The sequence below is a fragment of the Microcaecilia unicolor genome, chromosome 11 (genome assembly GCF_901765095.1).
Source record: "Microcaecilia unicolor chromosome 11, aMicUni1.1, whole genome shotgun sequence".
NCBI classification, from domain to species: Eukaryota; Metazoa; Chordata; class Amphibia; order Gymnophiona; family Siphonopidae; genus Microcaecilia; species Microcaecilia unicolor.
Window position 1 is genome coordinate 200,379,531 of NC_044041.1, and position 22,267 is coordinate 200,401,797.

The window sequence follows — 22,267 nt, forward strand, 5'->3', positions numbered from 1 at the left end:
GGTTCTACATGGAATGTTGCTATTTGTTTTTCTGCCAGGTACTTGTGGCCTGGATTGGCCACTGTTGGAAACAGGATACTGGGCTTGATGGGCCTTTGGTCTGTCCCAGTATGGGAACGCTTATGTTCTTCAGTGAAAGTACAGTCTATGAAAGCAAATTATGCAGAAAAAAAAAAAGTGAAGGCTTCAAAAAAATGTGGCATGTCAAGAGGGATGAACTAGAGCACTTCTTGTTTGCCTTAAAAGAACCCGCTCTCAAAGATTATTAATTTCATGGCGATGGCCTGTGACAGCTTGGTACAGCAAAGTTACTCAAGAGGTTTGGAATGAAATCCTAAATAACCTGACACAGATTATTTGGCTTTAAGCAATAAGAAAAAAAAACCTGGGAGCCCAGGTAGGAGAATCTTCTGTCCAGTTAAACCATGCTCAGATGGGTTAAGTGGGTACTGCTGCTGAATTTTGCCTCTGACTACCATGGCAAGAGTGCCGGTGGAGGAGTAGCCTAGTGGTTAGTGCAGTAGGCTTTGATCCTGGGGAACTGGGTTTGATGCCCACAGGCACTTAACCCTCCATTGCCCCAGGTACAAATAAGTACCTGTATATACTATGTAAACCGCTTTGAAAGTAGTTACAAAAAGAGCAGAAAGGCCGTATATCAAGTCCCATTAGCAAGATTCCATTCACAGTCTCAAAGAGTAGCAACATTCCATGTAGAACCCCAAAGAATAGCAAGATTCCAGAATCCCGAAGATATAGTAGAATTGGAAAAGGTACAGCGAAGGGCGACGAAAATGATAGTGGGGATGGGACGACTTTCCTATGAAGAGAGGCTGAGAAGGCTAGGGCTTTTCAGCTTGGAGAAGAGACGGCTGAGGGGAGATATGATAGAAGTGTATAAAATAATGAGTGGAATGGATCGGGTGGATGTGAAGCGACTGTTCACGCTATCCAAAAATACTAGGACTAGAGGGCATGAATTGAAGCTACAGTGTGGTAAATTTAAAATGAATCGGAGAAAATTTTTCTTCACCCAACGTGTAATTAGACTCTGGAATTCGTTGCCGGAGAACGTGGTACGGGCGGTTAGCTTGACGGAGTTTAAAAAGGGGTTACATAGATTCCTAAAGGACAAGTCCATAGACCGCTATTAAATGGACTTGGAAAAATTCCGCATTTTTAGGTATAACTTGTCTGGAATGTTTTTACGTTTGGGGAGCGTGCCAGGTGCCCTTGACCTGGATTGGCCACTGTCGGTGACAAGATGCTGGGCTAGATGGACCTTTGGTCTTTCCCAGTATGGCACTACTTATGTACTTATGTACTTATGAAGGAGCAGCCTAGTGGTTAGTACAGCGGACTTTGATCCAGGGGAACTGGTTTTGATTCCCACTGCAGCTCCTTCTATATACTATGAACGTACGTGCAGGATGTCAGACGTCAGACTCACAGAAACAGAAGCCTGCGCGGCTGCGTTGCTGATCTGCATTGCTGATCTGGAAGGGCAGGCTTCTACATGGAATGTTGCTAGTGGAATAGCAACATTCCATGTAGAATGTCAAATAGGGAAAGAGAAATGGGACTTGATATACCGCCCTTCTGAGGTTTTTGCAACTACATTCAAAGCGGTTTACATATATTCAGGTGCTTATTTTGTACCAGGGGCAATGGAGGGTTAAGTGACTTGCCCAGAGTCACAAGGAGCTGCAGTGGGAATCGAACTCAGTTCCCCAGGATCAAAGTCCTCTGCACTAACCACTAGGCTACTCCTCCACTCATTATTCCACCAATAAGAGCCAACCTCATCAGTGATGTCACAATGGCTTGATTGCCCGATACAGTTCCCCAGGATCAAAGTCTGCTGCACTAACCACTAGGGTACTCCTCCACTCATTCCACCAATAAGAGCCAACCTCATCAGTGATGTCACAATGGCTTGATTGCCCGATACAGTTCCCCAGGATCACAGTCCACTGCACTAACCACTAGGCTACTCCTCCACTCATTCCACCAATAAGAGCCAACCTCATCAGTGATGTCACAATGGCTTGATTGCCCGATACAGTTCCCCAGGATCAAAGTCCACTGCACTGACCACTAGGCTACTCCTCCACTCCTAAATAACATAGGTTTGAGGAAACCAGAAGTTACGTGGGAACTGCGCCTGCTGCCACAGGCTTTTGGAGCACGAAGAAGGTAAATTTGGGGAACAGGGTCACTCCCAAAAGAGTGCTGCCTTAGGCCCCCATCTCAGGTGCTCTAATAGTTGGACTGCCCCTGTTGATTAGCACATGGATACCGTATGAGCTCTTACCAACTACAAAATGGTGTAATTTAAAAAAATGGCATTAGTTCAAAAAAAATGGAAAATAGGCCATTTTATTGCTGCAGTAAATGGACTTAGCGTGCGGGAAAACCCTGTGTAAGGGCGTGCTAAAGCCATATTTTATTTATTTATTTAGCACATGTATACCTCACCTTTTCCCACATGTGCCCAGGCTCAAGGTGGCTTACAATGCACTGATATGGCTATTGCCAGACCAGTGGTAATTCAAATACTAATAAATTAGTTGGGAGAGAAGGGACAGGGTAAAATATATATTATTATATTCCACCAGAACCGATATACTCATATCACCCCTCTCCTCAGGTCACTTCACTGGCTTCCAATCAGATACCGCATTCAGTTCAAGCTTCTCCTTCTTACCTACAAATGCATTCAGTCTGCTGCCCCTCACTATCTTTCTACCCTCATCTCCCCTTACGTTCCCACCCGAAACCTCCGTTCACAGGACAGATCCCTCCTCTCAGTACCCTTCTCCACCACCGCCAACTCCACACTCTGCCCATTCTGCCTCGCCTCACCCTATGCTTGGAACAACCTCCCCGAGTCCTTACGCCAAGCCCCCTCCCTGCCCATATTCGGGTCTTTGCTTAAAGCCCACCTCTTCAATGCTGCATTCGTCACCTAACTCTTACCTTTCAGGAACTCCAGACTGCCCAATTTGACTGCCCCTATCGGTCTGACTGCTCACGCGTCTTTTAGGTTGTGGGCTCTTTGAGCAGGGATTGTCCTTCTATGTTAAATTGTACAGCGCTGCGTAACCCTAGTAGTGCTTTAGAAATGTTAAGTAGTAGTAGTAGTAGTAAAAAGAGATAAAGAGAAGGGAAAAAGAGTCCAAAATGGAGATGGAATTACTGCTGCGTTGTAAAAGGACCCTAAAGTTAGGTCAACCAAAAAGTTGTTGTAACTTAGGGGCCCTTTTACTAAGGCGTATAGGTGCCTACGTGCGTCCAATGTGCGTCAAATTGGATCTACCGCCCGGCTACCGTGTGCCCCGGGCGGTAATTCCATTTTTGACGTGCGTCCAAAACACGCGGTAGAAAATATTTTCTATTTTCTACCGCGTGGCGCTTACCCAGCAGTAATCAGCCGTTTGCGAGCGCTGGCTGTTTACCGCCGCGTGTGGGACCTTACCGCTAAGTAAATGGGTGGCAGTAGGGTCTCAGGCCAAAAACGGACGCGCGCGGGTTTTAATTTTGCCGCACATCCATTTCTGCCACAAGAAAAGCCTTGCTGAAAAAAATGACCAGCGCGCATCCAAAACACCAGCACAGAGCCCCTTAATCCTCTAAGCTAACCGGGCACCGGTCTGAATATTGGCCGGTACCGGTTTAATCTCCAAGTGACCACACACATCCAGACAATTTCATGCTGGAGCCCGGACATGGCTCGTCATTGAATATCTGGGGTTAATTCTGTCCCTGGTTGTAAGCGGCTTAAAAACTGCTGACCACTGCAGGCTGAACATCTACTCCTTGCATTTTTGTCTCAGGTATCGCCGCATCTCAAGAAAGATATAGTAGAATTGGAAAAGGTGCAGCGAAAGGCGACTAAAATGATAGCGGGGATGGGACGACTTCCCTATGAAGAAAGACTAAGGAGGCTAGGGCTATACAGCTTGGAGAAGAGACGGCTGAGGGGAGACATGATAGAGGTATATAAAATAATGAGTGGAGTGGAACAGGTGGATGTGAAGCGTCTGTTCACGCTTTCCAAAAATACTAGGATTAGGGGGCATGCGATGAAACTACAGTGTAGTAAATTTAAAACAAATCGGGGAAAATTGTTCTTCACCCAACGCATAATTAAACTCTGGAATTCGTTGCCGGAGAACGTAGTGAAGGCGGTTAGCTTGGCAGAGTTTAAAAAGGGGTTAGACGATTTCCTAAAGGACAAGTCCGTAAACCGCTACTAAATGGACTTGGGAAAAATCCACAATTCCAGGAATAACACGTATAGAATGTTTGTACGTTTGGGAAGCTTGCCAGGTGCCCTTGGCCTGGATTGGCCGCTGTCGTGGACAGGATGCTGGGCTCGATGGACCCTTGTTCTTTTCTCAGTGTGGCATTACTTATGTGCTTATGTATGTGGATAGTTGCAGTACTGTTGTGTTGATGATGTTTTGCCATTTTGTTTTCTTGGCATAGAGTTGAGACCGTTATTTGCTGCTCTGTAACTCGCTTTGGATGCGACCGGGGAAGCAAGATATTCAGTTTAAGTAAATAAATCGGTAAAGGTGGAGTTAACTTCTAATGGAACGCAGATGGCTGTTTGCAAGCTTGGCTGCCTGGAACTTTTATCAGCCGTCTGGAACTGTTTGCAGCTGATAATATCCATTCTCAGAACGTACCTGCCCCTGCTTCACTGGATCAGCAAATAGAAAGGGCTCTTAAAGAAAATGTCACCTTTATAACCTTGGCAAAATGTGATTCCTTCTGATGAGATGAACCTCCAGGAGTGAGAGCTCTGGGAAATCTGATACATAACGGGAAAGAAGTACAGTTTTATAAATTGCAAAGCCATAATGTTTGCTGTTACAGCTAAATATTAACAGGGTATTCAGTCACAATGGGGCTCTGGGGGGCTCTTGCTTAGTCGGATCCTGTTATCATATTACAGTAGCCTGATTATATTTTTACCGCCTGAACTCAGAAAGAAATAGTTTTATTCAAAAAGCAGTGCCACAGAATTAAAACAGGGGAGGGGGGAGAGAGAACAGCTGCCAGTTAATTTACAAACAATTGAATTGTTTAATCCTAGAAGGAGAACGAACTGTATTTTCGGGGCTTTTAGCATGAATGAGGAAGATGGAGCAACCAGCAAAGGAGCATGTGTTCTTACTGGGGGGTGTGGGGGGGGTGGTAGTGTACCAATCTTACAGTTTTGGGGATCTTGCCAGGTATTTGTGACCTGGATTGGCCACTGTTGGAAACAGGATGCTGGGCTTGATGGACCTTTGGTTTTTCCCAGTACGGCAATACTTATGTACAGGTAATGTGGGGACCCCCCCCCCCCCCCAGGGTTGTTAGCCTGATCGGCACAATATACAATGATGACCCCTCTATCCAGCCAAATGCGTGAGGAAGCATTGCTTCTTATTATAAGGTTCATTCTTCAGTTATTTTGTGATTTTTCGATGCCCTTCTAGGGTTGATATTCATAGCAACGATTGGTTGTATGGGAGAAAATATTTCCAATAAGACGCATAAGGACCATTAACCAGTTCTCTGAGATAGTGTTAAAATGGTTGCTTTGTTGACAGTCATGAAGTATTGCGAGAGATCTTTGTTCCTGTATTTCTGTCATGATCACAAAGTGTGGATGTCTAGAGCAGGGTTGGGCAACCATGGTCTTCGAAGGCCATTTACCCAGTCAGGTTTTCAAGATATCTGCAATGAATGTGCATGAGATTGATTTGCATTCACTGCTTCCATTGCATGCTGTGATAAAGTCACATCCAGGGTAGTTGGGTTAAGGCAGTGTCAGTTTGAAATACAAGTCCCAGAAGGCATTGCAGGCAAGGAGCCAGGGGGTGAGATGAGGAACCCGGGCTGGACTCCTAGCTGCAATGGGGGAAGACATGGGTGTAAGCTGGCAGGATGTGTAGATGGGCTGCCACTAGGGGGAAAGAGAGATAGGAAACCGTGTGCAGGAGCTCATCATTAGTCTAATGCTCAGCTGGTATGGGTGTGGTGGAGGCTAATGGAAGGAGAATGATTGGTTGTGAGAGCAGAAGCCAGGGATTGATTAGGCAGGTGGGAAGTCCCAGAAGAGAGAAACAGTTGCAGCCTGAAAACCCTTGGGTAAGAGAGGTCCCTAAAGTACTGAAGCAGGCTGAAATCCCTTGGGTGTGAGGAAGTCCCAAAAGTATTTGCAGGCTGAAAATCCTTGGGTAAGGGAGGTCCCTAAAGTATTGAATTTACCAGTGAAGCTGATGCAGGGTGAAATCCCTTGGGTATGAGGAGTCCCTAAAGTATTGAACTCTTCTGAAGGTAAAGAGAGTAGAAGGAAGAAACTGCTGCTTTGTGATTAAACTGTGATGATGAACTGAAAGAACTGCTTCTATTTGGAATTGAACTACTGTTACTGTGCCCTGGATAAAGAGCCCAGACTGGAGCTGACTGTGAGCCTGTATTGAATCCTGGTATGTGCTGATAGCCTACTGCTTAAAGGGGACTATTTGCCACACACTTTCAGGTGGCTTATATGTGCTTAAGATTGAAGGTGAATGCTGCTGTTGGAACTGTGTATCAGGTCTACTAGAAACCTGCATGGAATAAAGTAAGATTGAAGTTGCGGGTGGACATTTATTTCTTGACTGTACCGGGAGCCCGAGGCTGGAGGAGATTGTCCTATCCTTGGCTGCACTTAGAGGTACTTGGTTACAATGCAAACATATCTCATGCATATTCATTGTGGAAATCTTGAAAACCTGACTAGGTTGTGGCCCTCCAGGACCGTGGTTACCCATCCCTACCTTTGAGGTTCCCTTTGGGAGAGAGAACACCTGCTTAATACTTACCATCAGTAGAAAAGAAGTACAAATCAGAATTGGGACATCTCAAGTTCTGGTAGTATTTTAGAATCAGATCTGCCAGCATAGAGTCTGTTCTAAAATACCTGGTGAAATGGGTGTTTATATGCCAATTATATGCAGCAGGAACATCTATTTTAGAATTATAAACGTCTAAAATATCAATGAGTCAACATGGATATGTTAATATTTGTGTTCTGGCATATACATGGTTATGTTATGAAATAGAAGCATAGGGGGGGAGTTATTAACATGGGCTACCACTAAGACGTGTTATTTTACTGTTAACCCCAGTTATTAGTAACTAGGTCTCATTGCATAAAATGAGACCTGTGCTAAATAGCAGAAGTTAGTGGTAAAATAACCCATCTTAACAGTTGCCCACATTGATAATTTCCCCCTTTTAATGTGAAGAGTTTTAGTCTCTGGTAACCAGAGCTGATATTGTGATGTCATAATGCTCATTCTACCAATAAGAACCAACATTGTCAGTGATGTCACAATGGTTTGATTGTCCTATATTTGGCTCATTTGTGTTACATATAGCAATGCACTTCCCTCCTCTGGTAACCAGAGCTGATATTGTGATGTCATAATGCCTCATTCCACCAATAAGAACCAAAATTGTCAGTGATGTCACAATAGTTTGATTGTCCTATACTTGGCTCACTTTTATTACATATGGTGGTGACTTTGATTTCTAGATACATTTCTTTTTTTCTTTAATTGAGGGGGGGGGGGGATACATGTTTATTTTTTAGGCCCACTCTAGTCACACCCAAAACATGTCCAGATCATGGCCCCTCTGCATATGCATAACAGATGCTGTGGACTGTTCCCTTTTTCTAGCTATACCAAGCACTTGCAGATTTTTCTCTGGAACTGGAAAGCAAATTAAAATGGAGGATAATTTTTAAAATTAGAATTTATTTTTTCTTTCTTTCTTTCTTTGATAAGCCACTTGGCAGCAAGTGCATTTCATTCATACTGGGAAGATGAAAGAGCCGAGGCTAACTGATTACCTAACGTAATAAGTATGTAGGCTGGGGGTAGGGCAGTTTTTCCTCTCCTGACAAAGAGAAGAAAATAAATAATCAAGCCACTAAAAGTTACATTAGGCAAATAAACATTTCTGCAAGAATTATATGTGACATTCAAGAGGCTTGCAATATACCCTGACTTAGAGAGGAAACTACTGAACCTCTGAGTGAATTATATAAATGCAAAACACCATATACAGTAGAGTTTTAAGCCATCTTATTCATCCCAGCACCGTTGAAGAGAAAACAGCTTGACACTTAAGGCTCATTTTGGAAAATAAATGCATTTTAAACGATTATTTCTGCTCGAGATTTCTTTTCACTCCCCCTTTCAGCTTCCCCCCTACCCCCAGGCCTCTTAATGGTCTGGCAAACAAAAGGGGGGTGGTTGTTGTAATAATTGTTCCCCTGGTTCTCTGCAATTTGTGCTTTTCGGTTTTCTATGGGCTCCTTGGGGCTGGATAGAGGGATCATCATTAGCCCTCCAAGGGGAAAGTGTTAACCAATGGGACCAACACAGTCAGTTTATTCTTCCAGATTCTGGTAAATGATTAAAGGCAGATGTTATCTTTAACGAACTGGAAGGAATTAGAAATGTACTTTTGTTTGAAATGAAATCCCCATTTTGCTTCATTACTGAAATGAATGAAAAAGAAATGGAGTTTGCATTTGTTTGTTTTTCATCATAGCAAAAAGTGGTCCTTCTACCCCCCCCTCCCCCATCAGACCTCCTTACCCAACATTCTCTCTTCAGGGCCCAGAGCAATCCCCACTTTCTCCTGCCCCTCCAGGCTGACAAGCTCATGGAGGAGTGGCCTAGTGGTCAGAGCACTGGTCTTGCAATCCAGAAGTGGCAGGTTCAAATCCCACCGCTGCTCCTTGTGATCTTGGGCAAGTCACTTAACCCCTCCATTGCCTCAGGTACAAACTTAGATTGTGAGCGCTCTTGGGACAGAGAAATATCCAGAGTACCTGAATATAACTCACCTTGAGCTACTACTGAAAAAGGTGTGAGCAAAATCTAAATAAATAAATAAAGATTCTAGAATTCTAAAGAATAACAAGATTCCATGCAGAATTTCAAAGTGTAGCAACATTCCATGTCGAACCCCAAAGAGTAACAAAATTCTTTGGGGTGGAGGGGTGGCCTAGTGGTTAGAGCACCTGCTCCTTGTGATCTTGGGCAAGTCACTTAACCCTCACATTGCCTCAGGTACAAACTTAGATTGTGAGCCCTCCTGGGACAGAGAAATATCCAGAGTACCTGAATGTAACTCACCTTGAGCTACTACTGAAAGGTATGAGCAAAATCTAAATAAATAAATAAAGATTCCATTCAGAATCTCAAAGAATAGCAACATTCCATGTAGAACCCCAAAGAATATCAAGATTCTGGAATCCTAAAGAGTGACAAGATTCCATGCAGAATTTCAAAGTAGAACCCTAAAGAATAACAAGTGGAGGAGTGCCCTAGTGGCTAGAGTACCAGTCTTGCAATCCAGAGGTGGCCGGTTCAAATCCCACTGCTGCTGCTCCTTGTGATCTTGGGCAAGTCACTTAACCTTCCATTGCCTCAGATACAAGCTTAGATTGTGAGCCCTCCTGGGACAGAGAAATATCCAGAGTACCTGAATGTAACTCACCTTGAGCCACTACTGAAAAAGGTGTGAGCAAAATCTAAATAAAAAAAAACTACATTTGGTCATGTGGAGAGGTGCTCAGCATCATGCAGAAATGTAAGCCTATTCTATAAGTTTATATGTACTTTACAGGGTACGCCTATGTAGGGTTACCAGGTGGCTCCAGAAAAAGGAGGACAGATTGAGCCAGTCTGGGTTTTACTTCCATTGCTTTCAATGGAAGCAAAACTTGGACTGGATCAATGTGTCCTCCTTTTCCTGGAGCCATATGGTAACCCTACGCCTATGCTTATTTTTGTTTTCTATGTGGCATTTTCTGGCACTGTTAACAGAATCTAGCCCAAAGTGCACACTAAGCGAGTATTCTGGAAAGGACATTCTGCACAGAGAGCTCTTTAGCTTAGTGCGGATCATTCTGGAGCTTATCTTAGGGTGCCATGTATTGAATCTAGCCCGATGCTACTTAAGTGCACTTATTGAATAAAGCCTGAGTGCATAAATGGCATTTTCTCCTGGCTTTTACACAAGCAAGGCGTGCACATAACTGCAGGTGCAAATTTGTTGCATTGCCTTTTCATTTTTGATACCCGAGGCAAGGGAGAGTTAAGGGGTCCTTTTACTAAGCCACGGTAGGCTCTACGTGCGTACAGCCCATGCCCAAATGAGACTACCGCCAGTCCAGTGCGCCCTCCTGGTGGTAATTTCAGGTTTGGCACGCACCCATAATGCACGGATGACTTATGTATTTAAATCATGTACTGACTTTATCATAACCTCACTCTGTAAGCCACATTGAGCCTGCAAAAAGGTGGGATAATGTGGGGTACAAATGCAATAAATAAATAAATAAATTTTTCCTCCAATGCGCACCGGTTCCGACGGTAACTGGCACTTGGTTTGCGCTGACCAGTCACCGCACATGTAGCGCACGAGCCTTTACCACTAGATCAATGGGTGGTGTGTGAAAAGGGTCCACTGCTTCCCAGCAAGGTGGAGTCGTTCACCAGCCGTTTGCCAGATCTCAGCACAACTGCAGACAGTGGCTAGGTTAAACGATTTTTATTATCAAGCCAATAACAGCTGTCACCAACTTCAATACATAGATTATCCCCAAACAAACAGCTTCCAACCACATAGGTTTTCAGTAAAGCAGGTAGAGTGGAGGAGTGGCCTAGCGGTTAGGGTGGTGGACTTTGGTCCTGACGAACTGAGTTCAATTCCCACTTCAGGCACAGGCAGCTCTCCTTGTGACTCTGGGCAAGTCACTTAACCCTCCATTGCCCCATGTAAGCCGCATTGAGCCTGCCATGAGTGGGAAAGCATGGGGTACAAATGTAGCAAATAAAAATAAAGCAGGCTTCCAATAAAGCAGGTAAATGAAGCAGGGTTCCAAATACATCAGGCTTTCAATAAAGCAGGTTTCTCTCACCTCCAACACCCTTCCAAACCCTCAGGAGCTGGCCAACCCTGCCTGGGAACTCTCCCACTCCATAGAGGCTTCTTCCCCCTCCCACCCACCTGGGATTCCTCTCCCCCCTGATCCACCCCTCCTTCCATATCCATCCATTCTTCTGGATGGGCCGCATGGAATATTGATTGCGTATCCAGGGGAACTGAGCTTCTGCCCTCTGCCTCCCCCTAGTGGGGGGCGGAATTATAGGCTCAGCCTGGCTATCCCCCTGGATCCCTCTGCTGGAGCTGGGAATCCATTCCCTTGTTTCCAGAATACTCTCTGCCTCCCTCCTCCCTCCTTGCAATGGCTTCTGGTACTCGTATTTCAGGGTCTAAATGCTTCATCCCAGCCACTCTGGCAGTAGCCTTGTCACAGGTGTTAAGGGCTCAGGCCAGTTTTGGGCACATGCTGGTTTCATTTTTACTGCAGGCCCTTTTCCCGTCCCATTAAAAAAGCACCTTTTTTTTGTAAATGAGGTAAAAACTGGCCTGGCGCTTGCCAAATATATGTACCTACACTACCACAGGCCACTTTTTACCGTGGCTTAATAAAAGTGCCCCTAAGTGACTTGTCCAAAATCACAAGGAGCAGGAATATTTCCTTTCATCCCTAGGTCCTAACCACACCATTTAGGTAATGTTTTCAGTGTGAAATGGCCCATTATGCTCACAGGGAACTGATGTGGAAATTGCGCCCTAGCTGTAAGTCACTCTTCATTCTCTTCCCATAAAAGCGGTATTACAGTGTGACATTTTAATAAATCTGCAAAGCTAATCATTACAAAATGTATGGATTTCAGCTTTCATAATAATAATAAAAAAAAGAAATCTAGTTGAAAAGAAATTATGCCATGTCACAAATTATACTGTACCCCCAGGTTCTCTGCTCTTGGAGACAAGGAATCATCCTTCGGTATTAAAAAAAAAAAAAAAGGCTTTCATTTTATTATTAATTATCACTACAGACTAGAACATTAAATGCTAAAATATACTTAATGTCAACTCAACAGAATTGCAATGACATCAAACTATTTATTAGGGTCTTAGGCAGGCCTGGTTTGAAACTCCCATGTCTCATGCCCGCCAAGGTCCTGAGCACAGCCACAAGGATACGGGCTGCTCCGTCTGCCATCTGGAGCCCATGAATCATGATTTGACCTACTGCGTCTTTTTCACCGTCCACGGGTTAAAACTCCCCGAGGAGCCATGCAGTCCTTTACCTTATCACCTACATAGATTACAGCTAACTAGCATCAGATGGCTGCAGGTCGTTGAAGGCACGTCTATGGCTGGTGTTCATTTTTTTTTTTACTCTTTTCCCCTGGGGAATGCAGGAGCAGAGAGTCTACAGCTGCCACATAAAACTGAAAATGTTTCTGTTTCTTACTGCACCTCAGAGCTCCAGCTTTGTCCAAAAAGATTGTAGACACCCGATCGATATCATACAGTGTCTGGAAGGCAGCACGGCACAGGCCGACGCTACCTTCAGGAAGGAAATTTCTGCACATTTCAGGTGCTTAAACCCCTGCAAGTATCTGACAGAGAAGGTAGGGAATGGACAGTTAATCCTATTCCATTACAGCTGGAAAGACTGTGGACCTGCAGAGATATGGAGGGTGAGGGAGGTTATTTTTGAAGCATCTCTATGCATGAATTTGGATTTTGCTCACACCTTTTGAGCAGTAGCCCGAGGTGAGTTACATTCAGCTACACTGTAAACTGAGGCAACGGAGGGGTAAGTGACTTGCACCAGATCACAAGGAGCAGCAGTGGGTTTTGAACCTGCCACCTCTGGATGTTAAGCAGGGCCGTGCCAACACGGTAAGCGCGGTAAGCACCGCAGGGGGCGCCTGCCTTCAAGGGCACCGCGCCGTAGTTGTATTAAAAAAAACAAACAAACTTACTCCTCCGCTCCATTCCCGATTCCCCAGCACTTTAAATTTACCTCGCTCCGCCTTCGACATCTGCGCAGCATCAGTGAAAGCGCTGCCTGCCTGACGTCTCCGCACCAGCCTTCCCTTCGCTTGTTCGTTCCCTCTGTGTCCCGCCTTCTTCTGATGTCATTTCCTTGAGGGCGGGACACAGAGGGAACGAACAAGCGAAGGGAAGGCTGGTGGAGAGACGTCAGACAGGCAGCGCTTTCACTGACGCTGCGCAGATGTCGGAGGCGGAGAGAGGTAAATTTAAAGCGCCGGGGAATCGGGCACGTGTGCGCACCAACTGATAGTCTGCAGAGGGGCGCCACAGACCCTAGGCACGGCCCTGATGTTAAGCCCAATGCTCTAAACACTAGGCCACTTCTTCACTAGTTACACACATAGACCACAAGTGCCTATAAATGGTGATTTTAGGAAGTGATTGTTTATACATGGAGATCCAACCCAAGCGGAGATATCTAGGAGGCATGGTGATAATGGATAAAGGAGGGAATAAAGCCTCTGAGCAGCTCATTGGTAATGCCTAGAATGCAGTCATTTCCTTCCAATTCTTGCACATCTGCCTCTCGTGTTCCATTGATTATTATTATTATTATTATTATTTATAGACCACCTACAAGCCCAAAAGCTAACACTCCAACTCCCTCATTCCATATAACTTTAATGCCTTGTGATAAACACAGGACTGCCCTACCCTGAGGAGGCTGCCAGAGGGCGCTGTCCTAGGAAAAGTCTGGAAAATGCCCTGATCTGGTCACTAGAGGGAGCCAAAAGGGGTACACCAGTGTAAGGACCGGAAGGGACAGCTAGGGGGTGCTCATGGTATAGGACCTGCCCTTCCCTGAAGAGGCCACCAGGGGGAACTCTCAGAATAGGAGATGGAAAGTTGGAGAGAGTTCTGGGCCTGGACCTTTCTGGGACCAGGGGGAGGGGCCTAAAGAGGTGGGGAGGATAATTAGCCACCCTATAAAGAGCGCCCTCCAAGACAAGAGAGGGAGATGAGATGGGAACCTGGAAAGCCTGAAGCCTGCTGGAGGAGATTACCTGGAAGATGGGAGAGAGGGATCCCTCTAAAAGCCAGGAAGGTAATTACCAGACTATGGACATGTTATTGATGGAACTGTGGATTATTTGAAATGGACTAACAGCCGTGGGGTGGAGGACAGGACTGTAAAGTTGAAGTGAGTGAGGAAAGGCCTGTCCAGGGGAGGAGGCTGTTTACACTGAGACCCAGGTCTAAATTTAGGCACCAGGAAAAACCTAAGCTCAACACCTTTTACTGAATAGCACTTAGAGTGGATTTCTGTGCCCAACGTTGGGCGCCAGGGCTTACACCTGCTGAAACCTGGTGTAAATCCGTTATTCTATAACACTGCGCCTCTTCCATGGCCACACCCTCTTTTGAGTTGCATGTGATCCAATTTGGGCACCCACTGTTATAAAACAGTGCGCAATCATCTCTGCGCACAGGCGTTTGCCTTGACGGTATTATGTAAGCCAAATTGAGCCTGCTAATGGGTGGGAAAATGTGGGATTCAAATATTACAAATTAATTAATTAATTGCTTGTTAAATTCCAATAATTAAATCATAGGAGCTCATTAACTAATTATTTTGCATGCAGACCTGGGATCTATGCCCAATGTTGATCTCCCAAATTTGGGTGACCTTTATAGAATCAAAGTGTTAATGAGTACACATGGGTGGATCCTGGGTAGGGCATAGGTAAAAATCGCAAGTTATGAACTAAAGTGCCACGTTTAGAAGGACGTATTTATGCCTGCTACTAACATGGCATGAATGGATGCACCTCATTGTAGGCGTGTAGATATTGATTTATGTTAGTATTCTATAATGGAACCTTGGTGCCCAGGTGCCATTATAGAATAATGTGAAAATGGTAATGGAATTCAAACATGTATGGATAAACACAAAGGAATCCTGTTTAAAAGGAATGGATCTACGGAATCTTAGCAGAGATTGGGTGGCGACGCCGGTAATTGGAGAGTAAAACCAATGCTGGGTGGACTTCCACGGTCTGCGCCCTGATCATGGTTGAATAGATATGGATGGGCTGGAGTGTAAATTTTAAGGGGCTGCGACGTTAGCTTCAGAACGTTTAGTACAGGAACAGTGCTGGACAGACTTTCACGGTCTGTGCCCTGAGAAAGGCAAGGACAAATCAAACTCGGGTATTCATATAAAGTATCACATACCATGTAAAATGAGTTTATCTTGTTGGGCAGACTGGATGGACCATACAGGTCTTTATCTGCTGTCATGTACTATGTTACTCTTTGGGGTTCTACATGGAATGTTGCTACTAATTGGGATTCCGGAATCTTGTAACTCTTTAGGATTCCAGAATCTTCAGAACTTTTAGTACAAGAATAGTACTGGGCAGACTTCTATGGTCTGTGCCCTGAGAATGGCAAGGACAAATCAAACATATGAAGTATAACATACCATGTAAAATGAGTTTATCTTCTTGGGCAGACTAGGTGGACCGTTCAGGTCTTTATCTGCCATCATTTACTATGTTACTAGAATTCACCCTTAGTGCACTGCATCTAGGCACCTAATTTTGGTGCTCAGGTATAGAATTGTCTTCCAAATGCAAGACTGCACTTTTTCCCGTTGAATCTCCAAAGCTTTGACCATTTCTCAAGGTTTCCTAAATCTCTTACAGTAACTGCAACATTGAGTTCCCAGAATTCTTTATTTTACATTCCCTTTTATCAGTGTTGTATTTCAGTTCCTGTTTCCTGATTTTGACCCTTGACTCCCCAATGCTAAAGTACAAGCGACTTTAGAACCCAGCATTCAAGTGATCGAGAAACTAACGCCTAGAGTTATTAATGTGTGCTACTGATTTAACATAGATAATACCTGTTATTTTACCAAAGGTCCTATTTTATGGAATGGGACTGACTTGCTAATAACATTGTTAACAAGCTCTAATGTAGAAGGACCATTAATAACTGAAGGCTCAATATTCTAATTTAGACATGCATCCAATTTGCTCATGCAATGTAATTGAATAACAAGTCAATTAGTGCCAATCATTGACATTTTAATAAGCAATTATTGGTACTAATTAGATTTAATTAGAACTTACACCCTTAAATTTTGCACAAGAGTAAAAAAAAAGGGTGGTGGAAATAAGTACATAAGTAATGCCACACTGGGAAAAGACCAAAGGTCCATCGAGCCCAGCATCCTGTCCCCGACAGCGGCCAATCCAGGTCAAGGGCACCTGGCAAGCTTCCCAAACGTACAAACATTCTATACATGTTGTTCCTGAAATTGTGGATTTTTCCCAAGTCCATTTAGTAACGGTCTATGGACTTGTCCTTTAGGAACCATCCAACCCCTTCTTAAACTCTGCGAAGCCAACCACCTTCACCATGTTCTCCGGCAACGAATTCCAGAGTTTAATTATGCGTTGGGTGAAGAAAAATGGGAGGCTCATGGATGGAAGAGGAGCATTCCTAGCATTTATGTGCATTGTAATAGATTAAGGGGGGGGGGGGGGGGAATATGTGTTCAATTTAGGCACATACATTTGCAGCATGTTTCGGTTGGTGCTAATGGCCGCATCTAAAGTTAGACGCAATCCCCAGGCTTAAGCGCTATTCTATATACTGCCCCTAACTTTAAGAGTACCCTTTAGAATAACACTGTTTTTCAGTGCCATATATAGAATTCACCCCTTTGCGGGCAAATTCAGTCCACTAACCAAGCTGTGGCAAACGGGGGCCTGTGGTGGTGTTGGCCGTGTGTTCGTGATGTTCACCGAGGCTCCCTTTTAACGCATCTGGTAAAAGGTAGGTCTTTCTGTTTTTAAAGAAATGGCCGTGTGGCAAGTGAAACACTTAACAAGCGGCCATTTCGGGGGGGGGGGGGGGGGAGCCCTTACCACCACCCATTGAAGTGGTGGTAAGGGCTCCAGCAGTAAGTGAGCAGTGCTGCCGGGTATACACCGGCGCTACAAAAATGAATATAATTTTGTAGTGTCGAATATTGACGGCGCGCTGGGGGTGGGAAGTACCGCCGGGCTTTTTAGCAAGCGGTAAGCTTATTTGTACCTGGGGCAATGGAGGGTTAAGTGACTTACCCAGATTCACAAGGAGCTGCAGTGGGAACTGAACCCAGTTCCCCAGGATCAAAGTCTGCTGCACTAACCACTAGCAACAGTCCATGCAGAATCTCAAATAGTATCAACATTCCATGTAGCATCTCAATTAGTAGCAGTGTAGAATCTCAAATAGTAACAATATTCCAATGTAGAATCTCAAATAGTAGCAATGTTCCATGTTCAACATTCCGCTAGGGGCCCTAGGTTAGAATAGCAAAACAACTGCCCTTATGCGCCAAGTTAACCGGAGACCAGTCTGAATATCGTTCAGTGCCTGGTTAACTTCCAGGTCAGCACACATATGCAGATATTACTACTACTACTACTACTTATCATTTCTATAGCGCTACAAGGCATATGCAGCGCTGTACACCATACACAAAAATGACAGTCCCTGCTCAAAGAGATTACAATCTAGATAAGACAGGTAAACAAACAGAACAATAAGGGTAAGGGAATAAAGAGGTGAGGATAAAAGGACAGGGCACTTGAGTAGTAGGAGTCAAAAGTATTGGTAAAGAGGTGGGCTTTAAGTTTGGACTTGAAAACGGCCAAAGACGGGGCTAGACATAGAGGCTCGGGTAGTCTATTCCAGGCGTGAGGTGCAGCAAGATAAAAGGAATGGAGTCTGGAATTAGCAGTAGAGGAGAAGGGGATAGATAAGAGAGAATTATCTACAGAACGGAGTACCCGAGAGGGGGCGTAGGGAGAGACAAGAGTGGAGAGGTACTGGGGAGCGGCAGAGTGAATGCACTTATAGGTCAATAAGAGACTTATTGACCTATAAGTATATTAAATACCAGGAGCTGTGCATTGGATATCTGGGGTTAGGTCAGCTTACTGCCCTGGGCTGAATGTTCCCCCCTGTGAGCTTTCCTCACAGTGGAGGACAAAGCAGTGCAGCAGACTTGTTAATCTACTTGGATATGCAAAAATAAGGGTCAACAATCAAGTCTTGATTAACTCAGTACATTTGTGACCAGCTCTCAAGAGTTACTCACAAGTGGAAAAGGTCTCACTTCTCATAGTAGTAATTAGATTTTTACAGTGAATGTAACACAGCTACTGCCTGTTGCTTACAGACTGGTAAAAGCAGCTCACTTATGGATCTCTCAACATTCAAAGATACTGGCTTACAACACAAGAAATGTGCTTGATCTCGCATGGATTTTCAAGTGATAAAATAGTAAAAGAAAGACTATATTGTTATTTTTATGTTTCATTGGAGAAGTTTACACGTCCAAACTTAAAATAAACAAATGTAGGCCAAAGAAAGGAAAGTTTAAAAGTGTCTCCTATGTAATTATTCCTTAAGCATTTCCAGACCACAAATTATATCTTCTGTATTGAAAAGAGGCAATTTACAGCTCAGCATGTCTTGTGTAGTGGCAACCCCTTATTAACGAGACAAAAGATGCATTGATTAGTATTTGGCCTACGGTCTGCTGTCTTTAAAATTGCCTCTTACGCTTTTAAAAACTTTGGTGCATCGGCAAAGTTGCTGAGAAATAAAAACGCTAGGGCTAAATCTAAACTTACTGCAAGTAACAGCTTTGGCTCTTGATATGATGGAGATGTGAAGGATAATTCTAGAAAGGGCACCTATTTTAGACAACAAGAAAGCAGTACCTAGCTGAAACCAGTTCTATAAAGGAAAGTAGCCTAGTGGTTAGTGCAGCTGACTTTGATCCTAGGGAACCGGGTTCACTTGTTCCCACTGCAGCTCCTTGTGACTCTGGCCAAGTCACTTATTCCTCCATTGCCCAAGGTACAAATAAGTACCTGAATATATACTATGTAAACTGCTTTGAGTGTAGTTGCAAAAACCACAGAAAGGTGGTATATCAAGTCCCATTTCCTGTTCCCTATTTGAGATTCTACATGGAATGTTGCTACTATTTGAGATTCTGGAATATTGCTACTATTTGAGATTCTACATGGAATGTTGCTAGTGGAGGAGTAGCCTAGTGGTTAGTGCAGTGGAACATGGAATGTTACTACTATTTGAGATTCTGTTGCTACTATTTGAGATTCTAAATGGAATGTTGCTACTATTTGAGATTCTTTGTTGCTGCTATTTGAGATTCTACGTGGAATGTTGCTACTATTTGAGATTCTTTTGTTGCTACTATTTGAGATTTTGTTGCTACTATTTGAGATTCTACATGGAATGTTGCTAGTGGAGGAGTAGCCTAGTGGTTAGTGCAGCAGACTTTGATCCTGGGGAACTGGGTTTAGTTCCCACTGCAGCTCCTTGTGAATCTGGGTAAGTCACTTAACCCTCCATTGCCCCAGGTACAAATAAGTACCTGTATATACTATGTAAATCGCTTTGAATGTAACTGCAGAAAAGTGGTATGTCAAGTTCCATTCCCTTTTGAGAATATAGAACCACATTTACCCATATGCAATTAGGTACAACCACACAAATGTTCACACATAATTTGTAAAGAAATACACATCACTTATAGTATTCTATAATTTACATGTTTAAATGCATGTCCCACCCATGTGTATACCCACCTTCAGACTACATGCTTTGGCACTTATGGAAGTGTTTAGGACTAGTTTCCACACGGAGAAAAAGAAATCCTAATGCTTTAGTATTCTCTAAAGCATACCTATATTTTATTAGAATAGGTTTAAATTTCTGATGGTATATAGACTACGCCAATCACCTCTCCATGTTAAGTGACTTGCCCAAGATCACAAGGAGCAGCAGCGGGATTTGAACTGGATTGCAAGACCGGTGCTCTAACCACTAGGCTACCTGACCCCTACTGTACCAAGACATTCTAATCTACCTCCAGTTTACCATATTGCATCAAAGGGTTTGTGGTTCCTGCTTTCCCTGGAGAAACTAGAAGAGGTGCTTATATGGACTGGATCAGTGCATCAGGGCTTTCTGGGTCATGTGGCAGCTCTTAGCGATATAAACCAAACACACAGAGTACTAAAATGTGTTTTCTGTCAATTGCATAGTTAGTTTGTATTAGAATTCTAAGAAACTGTAGTTATTTTTCTGTTCACTAATGTGTTTCCTTTAGGCTAACATCTAATTAAAATGGATTTTAAATTTAAGGAACCATATGCTCAAAATTATGAAGAATAAAATGTTTCATGTTGATTCTTGCAAATATATTCAATAAAGTCGGTGCATTTAGATTGATATTTCTGGTTCCTTGTAATTCTTCTGAAAAGGAAAAAGTCTTAGGTTAGAATGGGTCCACTTTATAGCACGAGGGGTAGATGACGGTCTCCCACACCAAGAAAGGATATCGAGTGACCAGTGTCGTCTCTGCAGGAACTGGTTCACCAGAGATCTACCAATGTGAAGTAGATAGCAACAGTAGGTACCCGGTCAAAATAGCCCCGACAAAAAAGCTCCCGACATAATAGCCCCTGACATACCAGCCACTGTCAAAACGGCCTGCCCACAATATAACCCTTGACAAATTAGCCCCCTGACAAAAGGGCCCTGCCAAGAATATGGCACTGCATTTTTTTCCTAATAATCTTACTTTGCCAAACAGGATAACGTTGGCAAGACTATGAAAATGATGGCAATATTTGTTTTTTTTAATTAGCATGTTGATGGAAGAATAGTTTCCTTAAAGAGCAGAACAGATCATGAATACCAGTTGGCAGCTGTAGAATCTTGTTTATTGATATATGCTTTATACAATGCAATGCTGGTTGGAGCCTTTATCAGTGAAGATTTCACTTTTTGTGATGTGCTAATTTTTTTCTAGGGGGCTGTTTTGTCAAGGGTTATTTTGTCAAGGGCTATTTTGTTACAAGGCTGTTTTGTTGGGGCTATTATGTTTCATTTATTTATTTATTGCATTTGTATCCCATATTATCCCACCTCTTTGCAGGCTCAATGTGGCTTACAATTATTCATCTTGGGTACTGGAAATAGAAGTGAATATACGTTAGGTTTACAGAGGGTTTGTGTTACATGGTGGTGAATTACATGATGGTGTTAAAGCAAAAGACATTATAAGACAGTACTAGAAGTTCAAAAGATTATACAGTTACACATGTTGATCTTTGTGATATATCTTGTCGAAGAGATAGGTTTTCAGTTGTTTACGGAAATTGGTCAGTTCATAGACCGTTTTCAGGTTACGTGGCAACGCATTCCAGAGTTGCGTGCTTGTATAGGAAAAGGTAGATGCGTGCATTAATTTGTATTTCAGACCATTACACTTGGGAGGATGAAGATTAAGGAATGTGCGAGAAGATTGTTTTGCGTTCCTGGGTGGTAGTTCTCTTAGGTCTGACATGTAGGCTGGGGCGTTATCATGGATGATTTTATGCACTAGGGTGCAAAGTTTGAACGTGATGCGTTCTTTTAGTGGGAGCCAGTGTAGTTTTTCTCGCAGGGGTTTCGCGCTTTCGTATTTTGATGTGCCGAATATTAGTCTGGCTGCCGTTGGGGTGCCAAAACTATCTCTGCTTTGTTTTTTGGCTGCTTGGGTTTAGCCTGCGAGTCATATGTTGGACAGATCCCAGAAGAAAAGCTGTTCAACCCACCTGCCAGTAGAGGGCATTGTTCAATCCTCTGAATGGTCCACCTCAACAGTTCAGTGGAGGGGCAAATCCTAGGAGCAGCACACCCTACAACCTGTGCAGGTTTCTTTTAACTGGAAAAGAGAGAACTCGGCTGCCAAGTGTCCAAACTTCCAGAGGACCAGGGCTTAACTTCTAGGGGGGACATCCTGGAACACAATTCCATCACTTCTTTTGACATTCCAGGGCAGCCTGTATTCTGCCCCTCCCTCCCAGGCAATCTTGCAAGAAGAGGAGGGGGGGGGGTAGAGGGGAGCATTCATTGTACTCCCAAATCCTGCCCCTCTTTTCCTGTTGCTGCTACCTCTGCCCCTTATGTTATCTTGTTCCACTTCCATTTTGTCGACAACTTAAGCTCTACAGAGAACAGGTGTAGCCGAGTTTCTGGCCACCCACTGGAAAATAGGCAAGTGGAAAACAATTAACCTGTAAATCAGGAGCGTAGCCAGACACCCAATTTTGGGTGGGCCTGGGCCCAAGATGGGTGGGCAGAAGAACTCTGCCCTGTCCCACAAGTGATTTGGTCTCTCCCTCTCTCGCCTGCATACCATATGGTCTCTGAAACATCCCCCTCCCCCCATACTTTTTAAATAGCAGATTTTCACTGG